At 49.5% G+C, this 19,873-nt stretch overlaps 1 protein-coding gene across 2 annotated transcripts in view; it reads right to left on the bottom strand.

The window, feature by feature from the left end:
- Nucleotides 1-19,873, bottom strand: part of GULP1 (GULP PTB domain containing engulfment adaptor 1) — a 146,985-nt gene that overhangs the window by 79,878 nt on the left and 47,234 nt on the right. For both annotated transcript variants that reach the window (XM_054723376.1, XM_054723375.1), the window contains exon 2: nucleotides 8,266-8,380. The gene's annotated coding sequence lies outside the window, so the exon portion shown is untranslated. The remainder of the gene's footprint in view (nucleotides 1-8,265; nucleotides 8,381-19,873) is intronic.

The raw sequence follows: 19,873 nt of genomic DNA on the forward strand, positions 1-19,873 counted from the left end.
GAGGGACGTTTCACCTGCCGCTCGGCCGGGGAGGGCAGCTCCAGGCAGAGGGAACACTGTGTGCCAGGCTGACAGCGCGCACACCTGCCGTCCGAGGAACGGACAGTGGGTGAAGGAGGAGGGAGCCTGGAGAAAAGGAGGAGGAGGAGGGAAAGCTGAGTAAGACAGACCGGAACGAAACCTGAGGGTCCCCTTAGGCTTTGCGATGGGGAGCGGGTGCAATTTCTTTAGAATACACACATGGCGGAGTGGCCAACAAAATAAGACCTGATTCGGGGGGCATGGAACAGGCCGACATGCCTCGATGTGGGTCAGGGGCACGAGGAGAGAGAAACCGAAGAACTTACTTACTTAGGCACAGCCCAGGGACACGGGCAATACGGGGTGAAGGCCTGGGGGGTGTGTAGGGGCTGGGAGGAGGAGGGGGCGGGGGGAAGGGAGACATCTGTAATACTATCAACAATAAAAAGCATATATATATTTTTTTTTTTTTTTCATTTTTATTGACTTCAGAGAGTAAGGGAGAGGAAGAGATAGAAATATCCATGAGAGGGAATCACTGATCCGCTGCCTCCTGCACGCCCCCTACTGGGGATCCAGCCTGCAATCCAGGCATGTGCCCTTGACCGGATCAAACCTGGGACCCTTCAGGCTGCAGGCCAACGCTCTATCCCCTGAGCCTAACTGGCCAGGGCAACAATAAAAAGTATATTTTTAAAAATAAAATAAAAAGGCATGATTTCACGACAAAGAAATTTTAAATAAAAAACATAAAAACATATCCCAGTTCTCCTAAACATGAAACGCAAACTGTCCTTAACTATACCACACCCTCCTGCTGGGAGACGTGGCATCTGCATGCACATTTGCATATCAATACATGTGCATTTTTGAAGTGGAAACCAAAGGAAGGATTGAAAGGCTGTTCCTGTGGCTCAGGCGAATATGATGGGAGAGAAACACCAGGCCGTCTCTGAGGATGGAGCAAAGGGACGGCATTCTCTTTAAAAGGTTTAATGGGCCGATTTAGCTTCTGAAAGTCAGGGGCTGAGGCCCCGGCCAACCTGCAGATCAAAGAGTCCCGGGTTCGATTACGGTCAAGGACACGTACCTTGATTGCAGGCTCCTCCCCAGCCCAGGCCCTGGTCAGGACGCGTGCAGGAGGCAACCAATCCATGAGTCTCTCTCACATCCATGTTTCTCTCTGTCTTCCCCTCTACTTTCCACTCTCTCTAAAAATCAACGGAAAAATATCCTCGGGTAAGGATAAAAAATAAATAAATAAATAAGCAACTAAGTAAATGGAGGTCAGGGCTGAGGAGGTGACCACAGAGTTATGACTCAGCAGCAGCGGGATGCCGGGCGGACCTGGGGGCTGGGCACGGACTTGACTCGGTCCAGTTTTAGAACAACTGTGAAGTCCACCCTCCTGATCACTGTGAAGTCCACCCTCCTGATCAGGGAGCTCCTGCCTCATGCAACCTGGGAGGTGGGGAGAAACCCACCCAGAGATTCCACAGGGAAGGGCCAGAGCACATGCTTTTGCGTTTCATGCAGAAGTGGGTTAATCGCCGGTGAAAACAAGGAGCTGCTATAACACATTTACTACCGATGAGAAGCAATGAAGGACATTCCACGGGGTTTTGCCAAATCTCCAGCATTTTCTCATAAGATTGGACAACTAAGTCCCCTCCTGCGAGATGGCAAGTCGGCTGATCATCATTCTAGCCCAGTGGTCGGCAAACTCATTAGTCCACAGAGCCGAATATCAACAGGACAACGATTGAAATTCCTTCTGAGAGCCACATTTTTTAAACTGAAACTTCTTCTAATGCCACTTCTTCAACATAGACTCGCCCAGGCCGTGGTATTTTGTGGAAGAGCCACACTCCAGGGGCCAGAGAGCCGCATGTGGCTCGCGAGCCGCAGTTTGCCGACCATGGATCTAGGGGAACGCGAAGGCGGACCTGACAGCAGCTGGGACCTGGGCACACTGGCCACCTTGAGGCTGAGTGAAGATGCTGTCGTTGGGACCTGTGAGTATGAAATGCTTCCGCAGCAGGCAGCTTTAAGGACAGGTGCTCCGGGTGCGGAGGTCGGAGGGGAATGGATGTTGTTCTGAGAGGACAAAAGCCCGAGGAGGACGCTCCGGGCCGCGGCGCCCTGCGGGGCTCCTCCGTCAGGCCCTCAGCACCTCGCACTGACTGACGCCCGTCTCCTGCCGGCCGCGATCCCATCACTCACGTCAGGAACCCCGGGCTGGAGCTGGCCCGGCAAACCCGTGGAAAATACCCTAAGGCGCAGCTGCAGACCTACTGGCTGCACTCATCGCCAGCGCCTCGAGGTCAGCTCGCCCGTCTTTGTCGTCACCAACACTCGAACGCAACTGGTTGATCCCCTCAAACAACAGGAGCAGCTCAGCAACGCAATCAATGAAACGGCCGTGGACCCAGAAAGATTCTGACCCGAACTAGGAAACATGCACAGAAAACTGGCAAACTGAACACGGAAGGCTGACTGTTGGGAGGAGAGGGAGGGAGGGGTCTGAGGGCCTGAGGGGGCGGAGGGGGAGGAGAGCGGGGAGAAGGTGACGCCCTGGCGGTCCGCCTGCAGCTGGACGGCACATGTCCCCGGAGATCAGGGGAGGAGGACGCGGGGATGCTGAGGAGGCGTTCGACTTTCGGATGAAATACTTCCATGCCGCGGAGCAGCCATGTCCCACCCGTGTGCGCAAGACCCTTCCCGTGTGCCAGACCCGCCTGCAGGGCACGGGCCTCTTCTCCACGGCCTGCCAGACGGGAGCGGACGGCCAGCGCCACAGGGCCCTGTGCTGTGATGGACCACATCTCAGCTATTTCCGTCAGACGGCAGGGCCACGTCTCCGGGTGCGCCCGGGCTTAGGCACGAGCTTCTGTGCTGTGAGGCGGGCCAGGCGCACGTGGTGCAGGGAGGACCCACCTGGGCTCTACCCCATCCCTGCCCCGTGACCTCGGCCAAGGTCACTGCCTGCTCCGTGCTGGCTGCACTTTCTCCTCCGGAAACCACTTTCCCCGGGAGGAGCGCAGGTGTTCTGCACAGACGGCTCTGAACAGAGCCCGTCACAAACCATGCAACACGTAGCTTTGCCATTATTATCATTATTATCATTATTAAATATATTTTTATTGATTTCAGAGAGGAAGGGAGAGGGAGAGAGAGAGAAACATCAATGAGGAGAGAGAATCATGAATCAGCTGCCTCCTGCACGCCCCACTACTGGGGATCAAGCCTGCAACCCGGGCATGTGCCCTGACGGGGAATCGAACTGTGACCTTCTGGTTCATAGGCTGATGCTCAACCACGGAGCCACGCCAGTCGGGTGCCATTATTATTATTAATGTTATTAATGCCGCGTGGGGTACCATGGCAGATTGGTAATACTCACTCAGGGGTTTAGAAAACTCCACGCGAGATCGGGTTTTGTAAAAGGCCCGTAAACTCCAAGCGGACAGACCTAGTAAAATTCCATGTTTATAGTACTAAACTATACATGTCATTTAAACTCTTCTTGGGATGGTCTGACTAAATGATAGAGGGTATGTAAACTCGCTTGGATAAAAGTCAAAATCCCCACTCAGATGAGTAAAATGTAAGCTTATGCTCCTTTTCTAGTATAATTATTGTTCTCTATGTATTTTTACAAGAGTCATGAACCAAGAAACTTATTTCCAGTGTAGACATTCATCGAGTATATTCAACACTATTTTTAACAGGGACTGGCCCTAGCCGGTTTGGCTCAGTGGACAGTGTCGGCCTGCGGACTGAAGGGTCCCAGGTTCGATTCTGGTCAAGGGCATGGACCTCGGTTGCGGGCTCCTCCCGGGCCTGGGCCCTGGTCAGGGTGCGTGCAGGAGGCGACCAATCGATGTGTCTCTCTCACATTGATGTTTCTCTCAGTCTTTCCCTCTCTCTCCTACTCTCTCTAAAAGTCAATGGAAACATGTTCTCGGGTGAGGATTAAAAAAATAAATACATAAAAATGTTAAAAAACAAAAAGAAAGAGGGTCTGCTTACTTCGTAGCTATTAACAAGTCCTGTGTTTGAATTTGGAACTATCCTTAAACACCCTCATTTTTCTATTTCCTCCTAGGTCAGGATTAGCAAATAATTTTATTAATGAGGCAAAGCAAGCCATTCTATTTTAAGCAATTATCAAAATGTGAAGGGAAAAAACCAACCCAGACTGCCACATTCGCGTCAAATGATGCTCGCACCGCAGGGGCCAGCCAGCGCCCGGCCTGCTGGGAAAGTTATTATGAGGCACTAATTGTCCGTGCTATCTCTTGGTAACTCCAAAAAAAAAAAAAAAAATTACCTAAAAATAATTTAAGTGTTTTTATTGTACCACCATATCATCCAGTATATATTCATGGAATAATGGTTTAACATTCTGAAACTGGATAGAAAAGGACAGAAGAACATGAAAATATGTAGATTTAATGTTGAAGCTCTGACTTCGCATTCCAGAAATCTAAATACCCCTCGAGGCTTCTAGAAATCACTGAAATCCGCACGGGAATGTTAGGTCTAATCACCTTTCATAGCAGCCTGGCATTATGACAGCTTACATAACGGGATCCAGATCTGTGATTTATTAAGTTGCTCAGACACTGAGGCAGTTTTCAAAATCAAGTGAAAAATGCTTTGTAATTTATTTAATATATCTAATTTATTTTCTACATTAAGTCCAGAAGTAGTCATTTTTCTGACTTATTAAATACCTCATTAACCATTCAAGAATGTACAATCCATATCCCCATGTATATTTCAAGATATTTTATGAAATACCTGGCTCAGGTGGTATAACTCTATTAGTTCACAACTCTCTTTCCTCCTAAGTCAAAAGATACCCAATCTAAAAATAAATAAATAAATGTGCCAAATTCTTCAAATCCGTTACAGATTTTAAAAATACTATGTGCCTGGCTGGTGTGGCTCAGGGGTTGAGTGTCGACCTATGAACCAGGAGGTCAGGGTTCAATTCCCGGTCAGGGCACATGCCCAGGTTGCGGGCTCCATCCCCAGTGTTGGGTGTGCAGGAGGCAGCCAATCCATGATTCTCTCTCATCATTGATGTTTCTATCTCTTTCTCTTCCTCTCCTTTCCTCTCTGAAATCAATAAAAATATATTTTTTTAAAAATGGTAATTGATAGAAACTCTTGGAACGTGGGTGTGATTACTACGTGATACAGATTGCTTGTACTCGTGGGTGCTGTTTCATAGATGCTCACCTGGTCAAAAAGTCTGCAGCTTAGACGGTCAGACCACGTACTGACGAACCAGGCATGCAATTTACGACTCATGCTTGCCCATTTCCTTCTCTGAGACGGCCACTCCCATTTCCGTATGGATTCACTAATGTAAACCCTATTCTTTTGCCCTCACTCAGTTGTCTTTATGTATAAAAAATGTCCTTTTAAAAATGTTCTCCATGCATCATGCTCTAAAAGCACATCAACCCATTTTATAAAGGTATTACTTCTAAATCAGGGAAGGCTTTGGTATAGTAAGTGACACCTCAGAGCATACACAATTAGTTTGCACTACAAGACCCACAATGCAGTTCACCACTTCACAACATAGAGACTCACATAGCTGATGACCATCACTTGGCCAGGTTTCACTATTTCATTCAAAGAGCAATGGATTTACACAGGAACCATTCATTACAACCATATCTATATATATCTATAGATAGATAGATAGATAGATAGATAGATAGATAGATAGATAGATAGATAGATAGATGATAGATAGATAGATAGATATAAAAGGCTAATATGCAAAGTGTCCCCTCAGGAGTTCAACTGGGAGACTGGGAGTTCGATCACTCGCTATGACGTGCCCTGACCACCAGGGGGCGGCGCGGAACAAAGGAAGGCCCTGGCCAGCAACCAGAAGGCCCTGATCTGCCCTGATCTCCAGCCAGGCCTAGGGACCCTACCCGTGCACGAATTTCATGCACCGGGCCTCTAGTATTACATAAGTATACACAACTTTTGTTTCCCTTTAAATGTCTTCCCTAAATGAAAACCAGTGTTGCTATTATACAGGTAAAGATGACCTTGAGTAGCATTAATTATTAGCACAGAAGCACCATTTCCTTAGAGAGATGCACTGAATGTAAACTTCAAACGGAGGACCTACGGTCACGGTTTCTGGAGTTCCTGCGATGGCTTACAGGTCGTCTCTTCTGCAGGTAACCGCAGCGGAGGCCTGAGGCAGCCCGGACAGGATGTGAATGTGCTCTCCGCTGGGGACCTGCCCTAGGGACTCTCTCCAGACGGGAGTGCCATTAGTCTGACCCCTTCCCGCGGAGGGAGCAGAAGGACTTACATTTCTGCTTCCTCTCTGCGCCTTTCCTGACACTCACCCCCCGTGTCATCCGTTCACCCCCCAGCGGTCCTGAACGACCGCATCACCTCACACCGTCTGCCCAGGAGCCTTCGATGTCCATGAGGCAGTACCTTCTCCTCTTCCTAAAAGCTGACCTGCGTGAGCCGAACGGTGAGACTTACAGCCTCAAACGGAAACTTTCCCTTCGGCCCCATTTCCTCGGCCTTGCACTTCCGCACGAGGTACACGGGTGCCGTCCTGCAACGTGTTCTCAGCCCCCTCCCCGCCCCCCGAGTGTCATCAGCATCGCCCTTCCCTGCCCTTCCTCCCGGCACTCAGCACACCCACCTGCCCTAAGGAACTGAATGGGATTTTACGTTGCCAGGTTTTACCGAAGATTGGAAGACACGGGAAGCGATTCTCTGCCTTCCTGTCCACGGTCCCCACCTCATCCCAACAGCCGGAGTGCGGGGGCTCCCTGTACGGTGCGCCTTCACCAGCCTCCGCTGGATGACGGACACTCGTCATCGGCTACCAACGATGCGCCTATTTCAGACACGGGGAGGGTCGTGCACACCTACTACGCCCTTTATCCAGGCTTCATGCACACCTACTACGCCCTTTATCTAGGCTGCGTGCACACCTACTACGCCCTTTATCTAGGCTGCGTGCACACCTACTACGCCCTTTATCTAGGCTTCATGCACACCTACTACGCCCTTTATCTAGGCTGCGTGCACACCTACTACGCCCTTTATCTAGGCTGCGTGCACACCTACTACGCCCTTTAGCTAGACTGCGTGCACACCTACTACGCCCTTTATCTAGGCTGCGTGCACACCTACTACGCCCTTTATCTAGGCTGCGTGCACACCTACTACGCCCTTTATCTAGGCTGCGTGCACACCTACTACGCCCTTTATCTGGGCTGCGTGCACACCTACTACGCCCTTTATCTGGGCTGCGTGCACACCTACTACGCCCTTTATCTGGGCTGCGTGCACACCTACTACGCCCTTTATCTAGGCTGCGTGCACATCTACTACGCCCTTTATCTAGGCTGCGTGCACACCTACTACGCCCTTTATCTAGGCTGCGTGCACACCTACTACGCCCTTTATCTAGGCTGCGTGCACACCTACTACGCCCTTTATCTAGGCGCGTGCACACCTACTACGCCCTTTATCTAGGCTTCGTGCACACCTACTACGCCCTTTATCTAGGCTGCGTGCACACCTACTACGCCCTTTATCTAGGCTGCGTGCACACCTACTACGCCCTTTATCTAGGCTTCATGCACACCTACTACGCCCTTTATCTAGGCTGCGTGCACACCTACTACGCCCTTTATCTAGGCTGCGTTACGTAGGGACACAGTGGCTGCACACGTGTGAGAAGAGGGTGCTACTGTTTGCAACAAAAACTTAGAACCTTAACTTTCAATTATTTTCTTCCACACAAACTAGGTTTTGTTAGGAAAATTCTTTAAATATATATATATACACACACATCTATATAGATGTATATATATAGATAGATATAGATATAGATATATTTAAGTCAATGGGTCAGCAAACATTTTCAAAAATGGCTGATGAAATAGATTAAAATAGATTATTACAAAAATAAAGAAATTCAACAGAGAATCCACAGAATATTATCTCACCTTGTATAAAGGGAAAAACCAACAAAGCAAAAAAAAAAAATCAAATGACAGAGAACAAAAGTGATAGAAGTTACTTTTAGAAAACAGGCTCATGTGTGATTTTGCTTTTACGTATTTTACCAATTTCTTTATAAATGTTTGGTACCAAATAAAAACATTTTTGTAATTCGTCTTTTTTTTCAAAATGGTGTCAAGTACGTGAACAAAGTCTCCTTCTTCTTACCGGGCTGCGTGGGCCGGGACGGGGACAGGCGTCGGACGGGGCGGTTCCGATCCCGCAGCGGCAGCCGCGTCCTCCTTCCCCCGCTCTCCTCGGTGTGTCCGACGGAATCACAGACCTAGAAATCAAATTAAAACTGGACTTAGAATTAATCAATAACTACACGTATGTGAGTCTCAATTTAGAGGTCGCAATACACGTTCTAGAATTCCAGTCGTCTCCTGCGGAAGGTCAAGGCCGTTGCCTCATGGGAAAGGCAGGGAAAGGACGTGTGTTTCTGAGAAGGTAGAGGAGCACGTGGCTCGATGCGGCAAAGAGCTGGACGGCCAGGCGATGGCCTCGATGCTTCAACCCCAGACAGCACCCCCCCCCCCCCAAACGGCCACCAGCTCTCTGCTCCCTCGCGGGTTAGTGGGCAGCGTGATGGAGCCCCCGCCCCGCCCGGGAGGGAGAGGGGACAGGGGATGCAGGAGCACCCGTCCATCGGAGCTGCCCTCCTGCTGGAGGCGGTGGGACAGGCGCCAGGGGGGACCCGGGGGTGAGGCCGGCCTGGGGCAGCGGCCTGGGTGCCGGGCTCTGGCTGGGAGAGCAGAGCCAGGACTCCGATGGGAGGACACGGCGGAGGAGGAGGGTGTATGTCCTACAAGCAGTGGGGCTCAGTGGGCGTAGCAAACAGGTCACAGAGGCCAGTGAGGGTCCTGGGAGCTCGGGGGTGAGGAAGGGAACGGTGACTCGCCTTAGGGGGGCGGGGGAGGGAAGGCTGGAGCCCTGGGTCCTGTCCTGAGGGTTTCAGGCGGAGGTGGTAGGGGAGGCCCCAGGGGAAGATCTCAGTAGACAGTCAGCACTCTCCAGGGGTGTCCTCTCAGGCTGTGTCCTCTCAGGCTGTGGGCTCCACTGATTGGCCGGCACCAGGTGGGGGCATTATCCAGGGCAGCTGGGCCTGGGGCAGCTGGGCTGGTGCTGCTGCTTTCCTGGGCCTGGAGCTGACACACAACTGAGGCCCAGATGCTGTCTCCAGGGGGAAAGGTCAGGGGTCCAACCACATGACCATCCATATGCGAGGGGAGGAAGGTCACCTGGGCGAGGCCCACCTGCCATGGTCTATGGCTGGGCACCCGGGCTTCCGATGGGGACTTCCTGTCCGGGCCCTGCTCCTGCTCAGGGCCACTGCCTCCCACACCCACGCCGACCCCGGGGGAAGCCGTAGGGAGAACTGCCCTGGGTGGGTGCAGCTGCTGACATCTCTATGCCAACAGGCAGGGCTCTTCCCTGAACGTGGTGTTTCCAAACCTGCCCCGGCCCTGCCTTCAGGTCGCAGCCGCGGAGGGCACAGCTCAGTATGTCCTCTCACCGCAAGAGCCACGAGTGTGTGTTTTTATTGGGGCCGGAGGGGGGAGGGGGGAGGGACAAATATATGAAAACAAATCCGTTCTGTTCTGCCTCCTTCCGTAACTTCGACAGAGGCCCCTGGCGAAGACGGACCTGTATCTTTACTCGTTTAAACTACACTGAAGGCGGATCTCAGAGGTTTTAGTTCATGCCGTTCGCATCTGTGCCGTCCGCAAGCTCCCTTTTCCATCTTCAACACGGCTTTCCTTAGGAGCCTGTTTACCTGCCCGCTGACTCTTTTTATTTTTTTTTCTTCACTTTCTAACACAACTTTAGAGACAAAACTGAAGGCACCTTGCTTCCGGCGGCCCCAGAGACAAACGCTGAGGAATAATTCAAGTAAAGACGATGAGTTAGGGGAGTCTAAGGGAGGAGGGTTATAGGCCGGCCATTAATAGTATCTAAAATAGAAGGCAGCGATTTTAAAATTTGAATTGAAATAGGAGCAGGGTGTATTTTAAGAGCATTTATAGGTACTTATAATTTTATTTATTTATTTTAATATATTTTATTGATTTCAGAGAGGAAGGGAGAGGGAGAGATAGAAACATCAATGAGGAGAATCACTGATCGACTGCCTCCTCCAGGCCCCCCACTGGGCACGTGCCCTTGACTGGAATCGAACCCAGGACCCTTCAGTCCACAGGCCAATGCTCTATCCCCTGAGCCAAACCGGCTAGGGCGGTATTTATAATTTTAATGAAAATACGTTTATCTACCCAGCAATGCCAATATTTATGAAATCATATAGTGTTCTCTTAGCGTCAACGGGCTGTAGGGTCAGTGAGTAATGGAATTAGTGTGATCTTTCCTCAGGATGTGAAGACTGAGGCTTATCTCATTCTTCCATCGCTGGACGTGGATCTGTTCACCCGGACAGGACACGGCTAAGGTAACGGGAAACTGGGCCATGAGTCCCCCAGGGACTCACCAGCTCGTCTCTTTGTCTTGGGAAGAGGGAGAAAAAGGGAAAGGCAGAATTAGTTCTTTTATTGTTGTTGTTGTTGTTGTTGTTTTGGGCAAAATGGTAATTTCCCTATTTATTTTGTGCAACTATTAGTCTCTGAAATAAGAAATCACCCAAGATAACATACGTAACTTTGTTAACCAGACAGTTAAAAATAAAAAAAAAAAGCCTCCAAAATATTAGGGCAAAGTAAATATTTTCCTTAAACTACTCAACTTAATTCAAGTTAACATCCCCACGGATTTATTTCTATCTCACGTTGACTGAAATCCATGCTCACTGTGGGAAATACTTTTCAACTTGGAATATGTTATGAGATGTGACGGAATAAAGAACAGCAGAGAAACATGGACTGGAAAACAAGAATAAATGTGGGCCTACTTTTGTCTTTCTTTTTGCAGGAAGATGACATGCTCGGAAGTGGCCGCATTATTCCATGTCTGACGCGATTAGCTCTGCTCCTGTACGGGGCATTTTATTTATTTATTTATTATTATTATTATTATTATTTTTAAATACATTTTATTGATTTCTTACAGAGAGGAAGGGAGAGGGATAGAGAGCTAGAAACATCGACCAGCTGCCTCCTGCACACCCCCTACCGGGGATGTGCCCGCAACCAAGGTACATGCCCTTGACCGGAATCGAACCTGGGACCTTTCAGTCCTCAAGCCGAGGCTCTATCCACTGAGCCAAACCGGTTTCGGCGTACGGGGCATTTTAAATAGTTTCACCAAAAATGAGAGGTGTTTATGAGCTGCTCTTTTGAACATATTTTTATTTTAAAAGATAAAAATCTTGATTTCCAATTCAAATGATTCTTTCAATGTTAGAAGCATAATGCATTCAATTCTATACTCTTTTGCCACCATCTATTCCATAGTCTCATGAAATTTAAAAATGTTTATGAAGTCAAAAGAAGCCGACCAAACCTTTCATTTTTCCCAACAGTGTTAGCTTTCAGAAAACATTATTGATGTTGCAATGTGACCAAATGCTTCCATTGGTTAATGCAACACTTCCATCTTTAACCATTCCATCCCCAATAAAGCCAAACTAAGCAAGCAAGCCACGCAAAAGGTGTTTCTACGCCAAATAAAACCGAGACCACCATTATCATCGCCTAAAACCTTTCCAAAATCATTCACTCCTGATTTTTCTTTTCTCAGCTGGCTCCAACACTTTAGCAATATTTCAATCTAATTTGTAGAATGCTGCAAAAAAAGAAAAAAAAAGAAAGAAAGAAAAGAATATTCATTTCTCATCCGCTACAGGCATCTAAATTCAATATACAAAATCAGGTCCCTGGCCCATAACTGTCTTTTTTCACTTGTTTTTCTTCTTTGTCCTGTGACGTTAATTAAGGAAACAGTACAATCCTCATTCTAATGCTCAAGCCAGAAACCGTCACAGGCGTCGTTAATTCCTGTTGTTGCTCTGCCGTTTGTGTGCAGTGAAGTCGGAATGAATGGAATTCTCCTTAAAAAGAAACTCCATTTCTGTTCCTCTCCACCGTTCCACCTGACCGGCCCATGGGAGCCAGCCCGGTCCGCTAACGAGCTGTCGGGCCACGTCACCCCGGCCAGGCCACGTGCCCGCGCACCTTCCTGGGAGAGGTCTGCTCCACTGCCCCCCCTTCACCCCCACCCCCACCCCCACCCCCACCCCCACCCCCACGTCCACCCCCACCCCCACCCCCACGCTTAGGCAGCGGGCACACATCATGGGGGCCTGGGGCAGTCACTGCCCGGCAGGCGAGCCTCTTCACTGAGGTGCTGGCCTGACTGTCCCCCAGGCCCTAAGGTCAGCTGGAGCCTAACTTAGTTCACTAAAGGGACGTCCGCTGAGCACCGACTGAATACCCCACCATATCAGTCACTAAAGGGACGTCCGCTGAGCACCGACTGAATACCCCATCATATCAGTCACTAAAGGGACGTCCGCTGAGCACCGACTGAATGCCCAACCATATCAGTCATTAAAGGGACGTCCACTGAGCACCGACTGAATACCCAACCATATCAGTCATTAAAGGGACGTCCGCTGAGCACCGACTGAATGCCCCATCATATCAGTCACTAAAGGGACGTCCGCTGAGCACCGACTGAATACCCAACCATATCAGTCATTAAAGGGACGTCCGCTGAGCACCGACTGAATACCCAATCATATCAGTCATTAAAGGGACATCCGCTGAGCACCGACTGAATGCCCCATCATATCAGTCACTAAAGGGACGTCCGCTGAGCACCGACTGAATACCCAACCATATCAGTCATTAAAGGGACGTCCGCTGAGCACCGACTGAATACCCAACCATATCAGTCATTAAAGGGACGTCCGCTGAGCACCGACTGAATGCCCCATCATATCAGTCACTAAAGGGACGTCCGCTGAGCACCGACTGAATACCCACCCATATCAGTCATTAAAGGGACGTCCGCTGAGCACCGACTGAATACCCAACCATATCAGTCATTAAAGGGACGTCCGCTGAGCACCGACTGAATGCCCCATCATATCAGTCACTAAAGGGACGTCCGCTGAGCACCGACTGAATACCCAACCATATCAGTCATTAAAGGGACGTCCACTGAGCATCGACTGAATACCCAACCATATCAGTCATTAAAGGGACGTCCACTGAGCACCGACTGAATACCCAACCATATCAGTCACTAAAGGGACGTCCGCTGAGCACCGACTGAATGCCCAACCATATCAGTCATTAAAGGGACGTCCGCTGAGCACCGACTGAATGCCCCATCATATCAGTCACTAAAGGGACGTCCGCTGAGCACCGACTGAATACCCAACCATATCAGTCATTAAAGGGACGTCCGCTGAGCACCGACTGAATACCCAACCATATCAGTCATTAAAGGGACGTCCGCTGAGCACCGACTGAATGCCCCATCATATCAGTCACTAAAGGGACGTCCGCTGAGCACCGACTGAATACCCAACCATATCAGTCATTAAAGGGACGTCCGCTGAGCACCGACTGAATACCCAACCATATCAGTCATTAAAGGGACGTCCGCTGAGCACCGACTGAATGCCCCATCATATCAGTCACTAAAGGGACGTCCGCTGAGCACCGACTGAATACCCAACCATATCAGTCATTAAAGGGACGTCCACTGAGCATCGACTGAATACCCAACCATATCAGTCATTAAAGGGACGTCCACTGAGCACCGACTGAATACCCAACCATATCAGTCACTAAAGGGACGTCCGCTGAGCACCGACTGAATGCCCAACCATATCAGTCATTAAAGGGACGTCCGCTGAGCACCGACTGAATACCCAACCATATCAGTCATTAAAGGGACGTCCGCTGAGCACCGACTGAATGCCCCATCATATCAGTCACTAAAGGGACGTCCGCTGAGCACCGACTGAATACCCAACCATATCAGTCATTAAAGGGACGTCCACTGAGCACCGACTGAATACCCAACCATATCAGTCATTAAAGGGACGTCCACTGAGCACCGACTGAATACCCAACCATATCAGTCATTAAAGGGACGTCCACTGAGCACCGACTGAATACCCAACCATATCAGTCATTAAAGGGACGTCCGCTGAGCACCGACTGAATGCCCAATCATATCAGTCATTAAAGGGACGTTCACTGAGCACCGACTGAATACCCCATCATATCAGTCACTAAAGGGACGTCCGCTGAGCACCGACTGAATGCCCACCCATATCAGTCATTAAAGGGACGTTCACTGAGCACCGACTGAATGCCCCATCATATCAGTCACTAAAGGGACGTCCGCTGAGCACCGACTGAATGCCCCATCATATCAGTCATTAAAGGGACGTCCACTGAGCACCGACTGAATGCCCCATCATATCAGTCACTAAAGGGACGTCCGCTGAGCACCGACTGAATGCCCCATCATATCAGTCATTAAAGGGACGTTCACTGAGCACCGACTGAATGCCCCATCATATCAGTCATTAAAGGGACGTCCGCTGAGCACCGACTGAATACCCACCCATATCAGTCATTAAAGGGACGTTCGCTGAGCACCGACTGAATGCCCCATCATACCAGTCATTAAAGGGACGTCCGCTGAGCACCGACTGAATGCCAATCATATCAGTCACTAAAGGGACGTCCGCTGAGCACCGACTGAATACCCAACCATATCAGTCATTAAAGGGACGTCCGCTGAGCACCGACTGAATGCCCCATCATATCAGTCATTAAAGGGACGTCCGCTGAGCACCGACTGAATGCCCCATCATATCAGTCATTAAAGGGACGTTCACTGAGCACCGACTGAATGCCCCATCATATCAGTCATTAAAGGGATGTCCACTGAGCACCGACTGAATACCCCATCATATCAGTCATTAAAGGGACGTCCACTGAGCACCGACTGAATGCCCCATCATATCAGTCATTAAAGGGACGTCCACTGAGCACCGACTGAATGCCCCATCATATCAGTCACTAAAGGGACGTCCGCTGAGCACCGACTGAATACCCAACCATATCAGTCACTAAAGGGACGTCCACTGAGCACCGACTGAATGCCCCATCATATCAGTCATTAAAGGGACGTCCACTGAGCACCGACTGAATGCCCCATCATATCAGTCATTAAAGGGACGTCCGCTGAGCACCGACTGAATACCCAACCATATCAGTCATTAAAGGGACGTCCGCTGAGCACCGACTGAATGCCCAATCATATCAGTCATTAAAGGGACGTCCACTGAGCACCGACTGAATGCCCCATCATATCAGTCATTAGGGAGAGGAGAGCAGTCGACATCCTCCCTTGCGTCTGCCAGCGTGTTAAGAGCTCCATTAATGGAAAGGTCAGGTGTGGAAGAAACATTGAGAAGGCGGAACTGTTGACCTTTCGTTTATTTTTTAAAATATATTTTTATTGATTTCAGAGAGGGAGGGAGGAGGAGAGAGCAATAGAACCATCAATAATGAGAGAGAATCACTGATCAGCTGCCTCCTGCACGCCCCCTACGGGGGATCGAGCCCGCAACCCGGGCCTGTGCTCTGACCAGGAATGGAACCGTGACCTCCTGGTTCACAGTCGATGCCCAACCACTGAGCCACACCAGCCCGGCTGGACCTTCAGTTTGGACGTGGTTCCGTGAACAGACTGGGGCGCTGTCAGCAGGGACATCGGAAACAGAGGCGCAGGGAGAGGAAGAAGCGTGCCTCCTTCCACAGGCAGGCGGTCGGTGGATGGGACTGGAACGCAGATGCTCAGGAAAGGCTGTTTCGTAAGAAATCTCGGTGGTAAGGAAGGCCTGACCGAGAAGGCCCTGGTGCCAGGCTATGAAGATTAGAGTTCCCTGACGGTGACAAGGGTCCGACCTAACAGGGAAGCGGTGCAATAAGACACGTGTTTGAGGAAGATCACGCAGCGGGCAGGTCACGCAGCAGACATGGTTCTGCAGAGACCCTGAAGGAGGAGAGACCAGCCCCTGCTCCTGAGAGCGTGTGTGTCTGTCACACGGTGGTGCAAACAGAACGAGGCTCGGGCTTCCGCACTTGTGGGCGGTGCACCCCGAACGGTGCCGGGGTGTGGGGGGGAGCGGGCAATGCTGTGGTAAGAGCCAGACGGAGCCCGCCGGCCGCTGGCTTGCTCGGAGACATCAGGCTGGACCCAGAGCTCCCAGCACCTGTTCCTGCTCCCCTGCACTCCGCGCCCTCTCCCCGCAGCGCTCAGGACAGTGAAGAAGTGACAGAGGGTGAGGCCTGACGAACTATTTCAGAATTGATACCGGTTTCAATTTACCGATTTAACCACACATTCAACCTAGTTCTTTCCTCCCCGTCTGACATGAAGCTTTTAGCAGTTTAGAAACTGTCACCAGCGGGACGCTTTCCTAATTAGGTGACGTAGGAGAACAATGATCGAGTCATTCACTCTTTCCGCTAAAAACGGTGGAAAACACGTCGCTTCTGTGAAACGTTATGATGTTTTCAGGCCGAACAGGTGAAGGCAAAGTCTCCGTTCTTTTTGAACATGAACTCTTCACGCATCCTGACCTCCCAAATGGTGTATTTTGTGGAAAACACAGCCGAGCCATCGAGATGAATCCAGAGTAGGGACAACTGGTCACAGCTTAAAAAGCTACTTGACTTAATGAAGAGTGTGTGGCGGAGTGAATTCACACCAGGGTAGAGAAATGCTTGTGATGCCATGGGAGTTAACAGAACAATAGCTGTGACCAGGAAAAGAGATGACAATCTTAGCAATGTTCGGAGGAATGGTGAAGCAAGGAGGAAGACCGAGGGAGCCTGAGCAGAACAAGAGAGCGAGCCCAGGGAGAAAGAGCATTTCTCCAGCTAGTTACTAATCAAACGTTCTGGGGTTCACTTTGGACCAAAAAGGTAACATGCACATTCGTAACCAATCACTGGGGGTATGCCATCACTGACAGACCAATCAGAGTGGATTCTTAGAGACTCAGACACGGTCTGTTCTCCAATCACACGGCTACTATCCTATCTAGTAAAGACGGGATATGCAAATTGACTGTCACTCCGTGACAAAAGATGCCGGCGCCCACAGCCAATAAGGAGGGAATATGCAAATTGACGCGACAAAGATGTTGGCAGCCGGGCTGGGACGCTTGCATTGTCGCCATGGCCACTCCAGGCCTCTGGGCAGAGTGCGCGCAGGCGCAGAACGGCTGGGGCAGGGCGGGATGCCTGCTATGGGGGGGGGGGGGGGGTTGGGGGGTTGGAGAGAGCTACAGGAAGGCGGCTCCGGCCAGAGCGAAGGCGGAAGGTGGCAGCCAGAGCGAAGGCCCGGGTCCCAGGTGACGGAGGGAAGCCGGTGCCAGCAGCCAGGGGAAGGAAGGCCTATTCTTGCACGAATCTTCGTGCATCGGGCCTCTAGTATACGATGAAAGGTGAGGTCCGCCAAGGAAAATCTGACCTATTAATGAACACAGTGGTAGGAAAATTAACAAATAAGCACTACTTATACATCATATGAACTTAGAAAGATATAAATGAGATAATTCACACATAGCAGTAATCACACTGCCTGGTAGATAAAAAATAGATCTTAGATATTCATAATAATTATTCCTTCACCTGTTGGATGGCTTAAAAGTTCTATACTTTCATATTATAAATAAAAGTATAATACAAATTTTTGTACATAAATTTTTGTGATCATCTCAAATCATTCCTTCACTGTGACTTCCTCGAAGTGAAACAGCGAGGTCAAAATGTACTTGATCTTTTGAATATTTCATACACACTTTTAAAGTTGTGTCCTAGAAAGAGATACCTAAAAGACTTGTACCAATAGCAGACGGTAATGATAATTTTAACCAGCCTTAACAGCAATGATCTTTTTTTATACTTTTGACAATTGGACTATCAACAATTTGTCTCTTTTTCTGAAATGTACACTTCCTGAACTGCAAGTGTTTGATTTATTAAATATTTATTTTATAGTTGTCACTTTCCTTGTGGTGTGCTTTTTCATTTTTAGAGTATTTTATGAGCTTTTTTAGATTTTGATATCATGTCTCAGGACCTTTGAACTTCATATTCCCTCCGCCTTCACCGCCCTTCTCCCAGATAACCACACTCACTCACTCTTGGATTAGGAAAAGGTTGGTTTTCCCTTCGTCAGATTTATAGTATACTAGTGGCCCGGTGCATGAAATTCGTATATGGGGTGTGTCCCTCAGCCCAGCCTGCACCCTCTCCAACCTGGGACCCCAAGGGCCTAAACTGGCAGTCGGACATCCCCCTCACAATCCAGGACCACTGGCTCCTAACTGCTCACCTGCCTGCCTGCCTGATTGCCCCTAACCACTCTGCCTGCCGGCCTGCTTGCCCCCAGCTCCCCCCCCCCCCGCTGGCCTTCTCACCACCAACTGCCCCTCCCTCCCGGCCTGATCGCCCCCAACTGCCCCCCCACCAGCCTGCTCACCCCCAACTGCCCCCCCGACAGCCTGATTGCCCCCAACTGCCCTCCCCTTCTGGCCTGATCACTCCTAACCGCCTCTGCCTTGGCCCTGCCACCATGGCTTTGTCCGGAAGGACGTCCAGAAGGTCTCCAGGTCTAATTAGCATATTACCCTTTCATTAGTATAGAGTCTACCCACCAAATGTGACAGCGGCTAGCTCGCGCATGAAGACCTCAGGTGTGAACGGGCACAAAGGCAGCTAAGTCACTGCCAAAGGTGTCAAAGAATTTAACTTAATTAACGGCTATATGTGTCCAATGTTTTACAGATTTAAGGAGTTTTCACTTTTTAAATTAAACACCTACTTAGTTTATCTTCTAACACTAGGACTATTTCTAAAACATGAAAGTAAAGGATTTTAGTACCAAGTACTTTAGAAACAGAATTTTGTCCCAATATCCTCCATGTTTTAAACACCTTCCTTCTGTCCTTCCTATCCTCCTCCCTCCGCCTTTCCTTCCTTCCTTCCTTCCTTCCTTCCTTCTTCCTTCCTCATCTCAAAAGACAAAAATTACGAGTCCCAGTTCTTAACTGTAGTATTTTAATAAATTAGAACATATTCGGATGATTAAGTAAAGTACCTATAAAACACTATGCGAAAAGCCGCGCGCACCATTTGAAAGACTTCATGTTACTATCGAAAGCTCTAAAACGACGAACAGCTTCCAGCTTTTGTGGAAAGAGAGCCCCCGTTCAATACGGGCTCGGTGGAAACAGCCACGCCACACAGGCCACACACATGAAGGAGATCAGGAAACCGCCCTGATGAAAATGTGGCTAAAAAGCACCCACTCCCTTGGATTACATAAAAAGCCATTAGCTTAATTTTTCCGGTTCTGTGGAGTTTAAACCTATTCATGTGGTTACCCCAGAAATACGTAGTATATTTAAAGACGACTTTCAGTGAGCCGTAATTCAGTGTTCCAATTTCCCCCGGTTAAGGCGGGGGGTGGGGCGGGGAGTTTGACTAATCCCTGTCTCTATTATAAATTAATTGCAGTATTAGCATAATTACAGGGTGCAATTAACTTGCATTATGCAAACACTGTCCAATAGTAATGCCTTCTGCATCCGTATAATTCAACACAAAAAGTGCACCGATGCACCTGCTGTGAACCAGACAATCATCTTACGGATGAGGCACTAACTAGTCCTAGAGAGGCTGTTTCCCGGCCTTTTCCAGCAAGGAACCCTTCTCCGCCGTAAGGCTCTGCAAGTCACCTTTACGTGGCTCTTCGGCCAACGACGAGGATCCTGCCCTAA

Source organism: Eptesicus fuscus, chromosome 11 (genome assembly GCF_027574615.1).
Source record: "Eptesicus fuscus isolate TK198812 chromosome 11, DD_ASM_mEF_20220401, whole genome shotgun sequence".
In the NCBI taxonomy this organism is placed as follows: domain Eukaryota; kingdom Metazoa; phylum Chordata; class Mammalia; order Chiroptera; family Vespertilionidae; genus Eptesicus; species Eptesicus fuscus.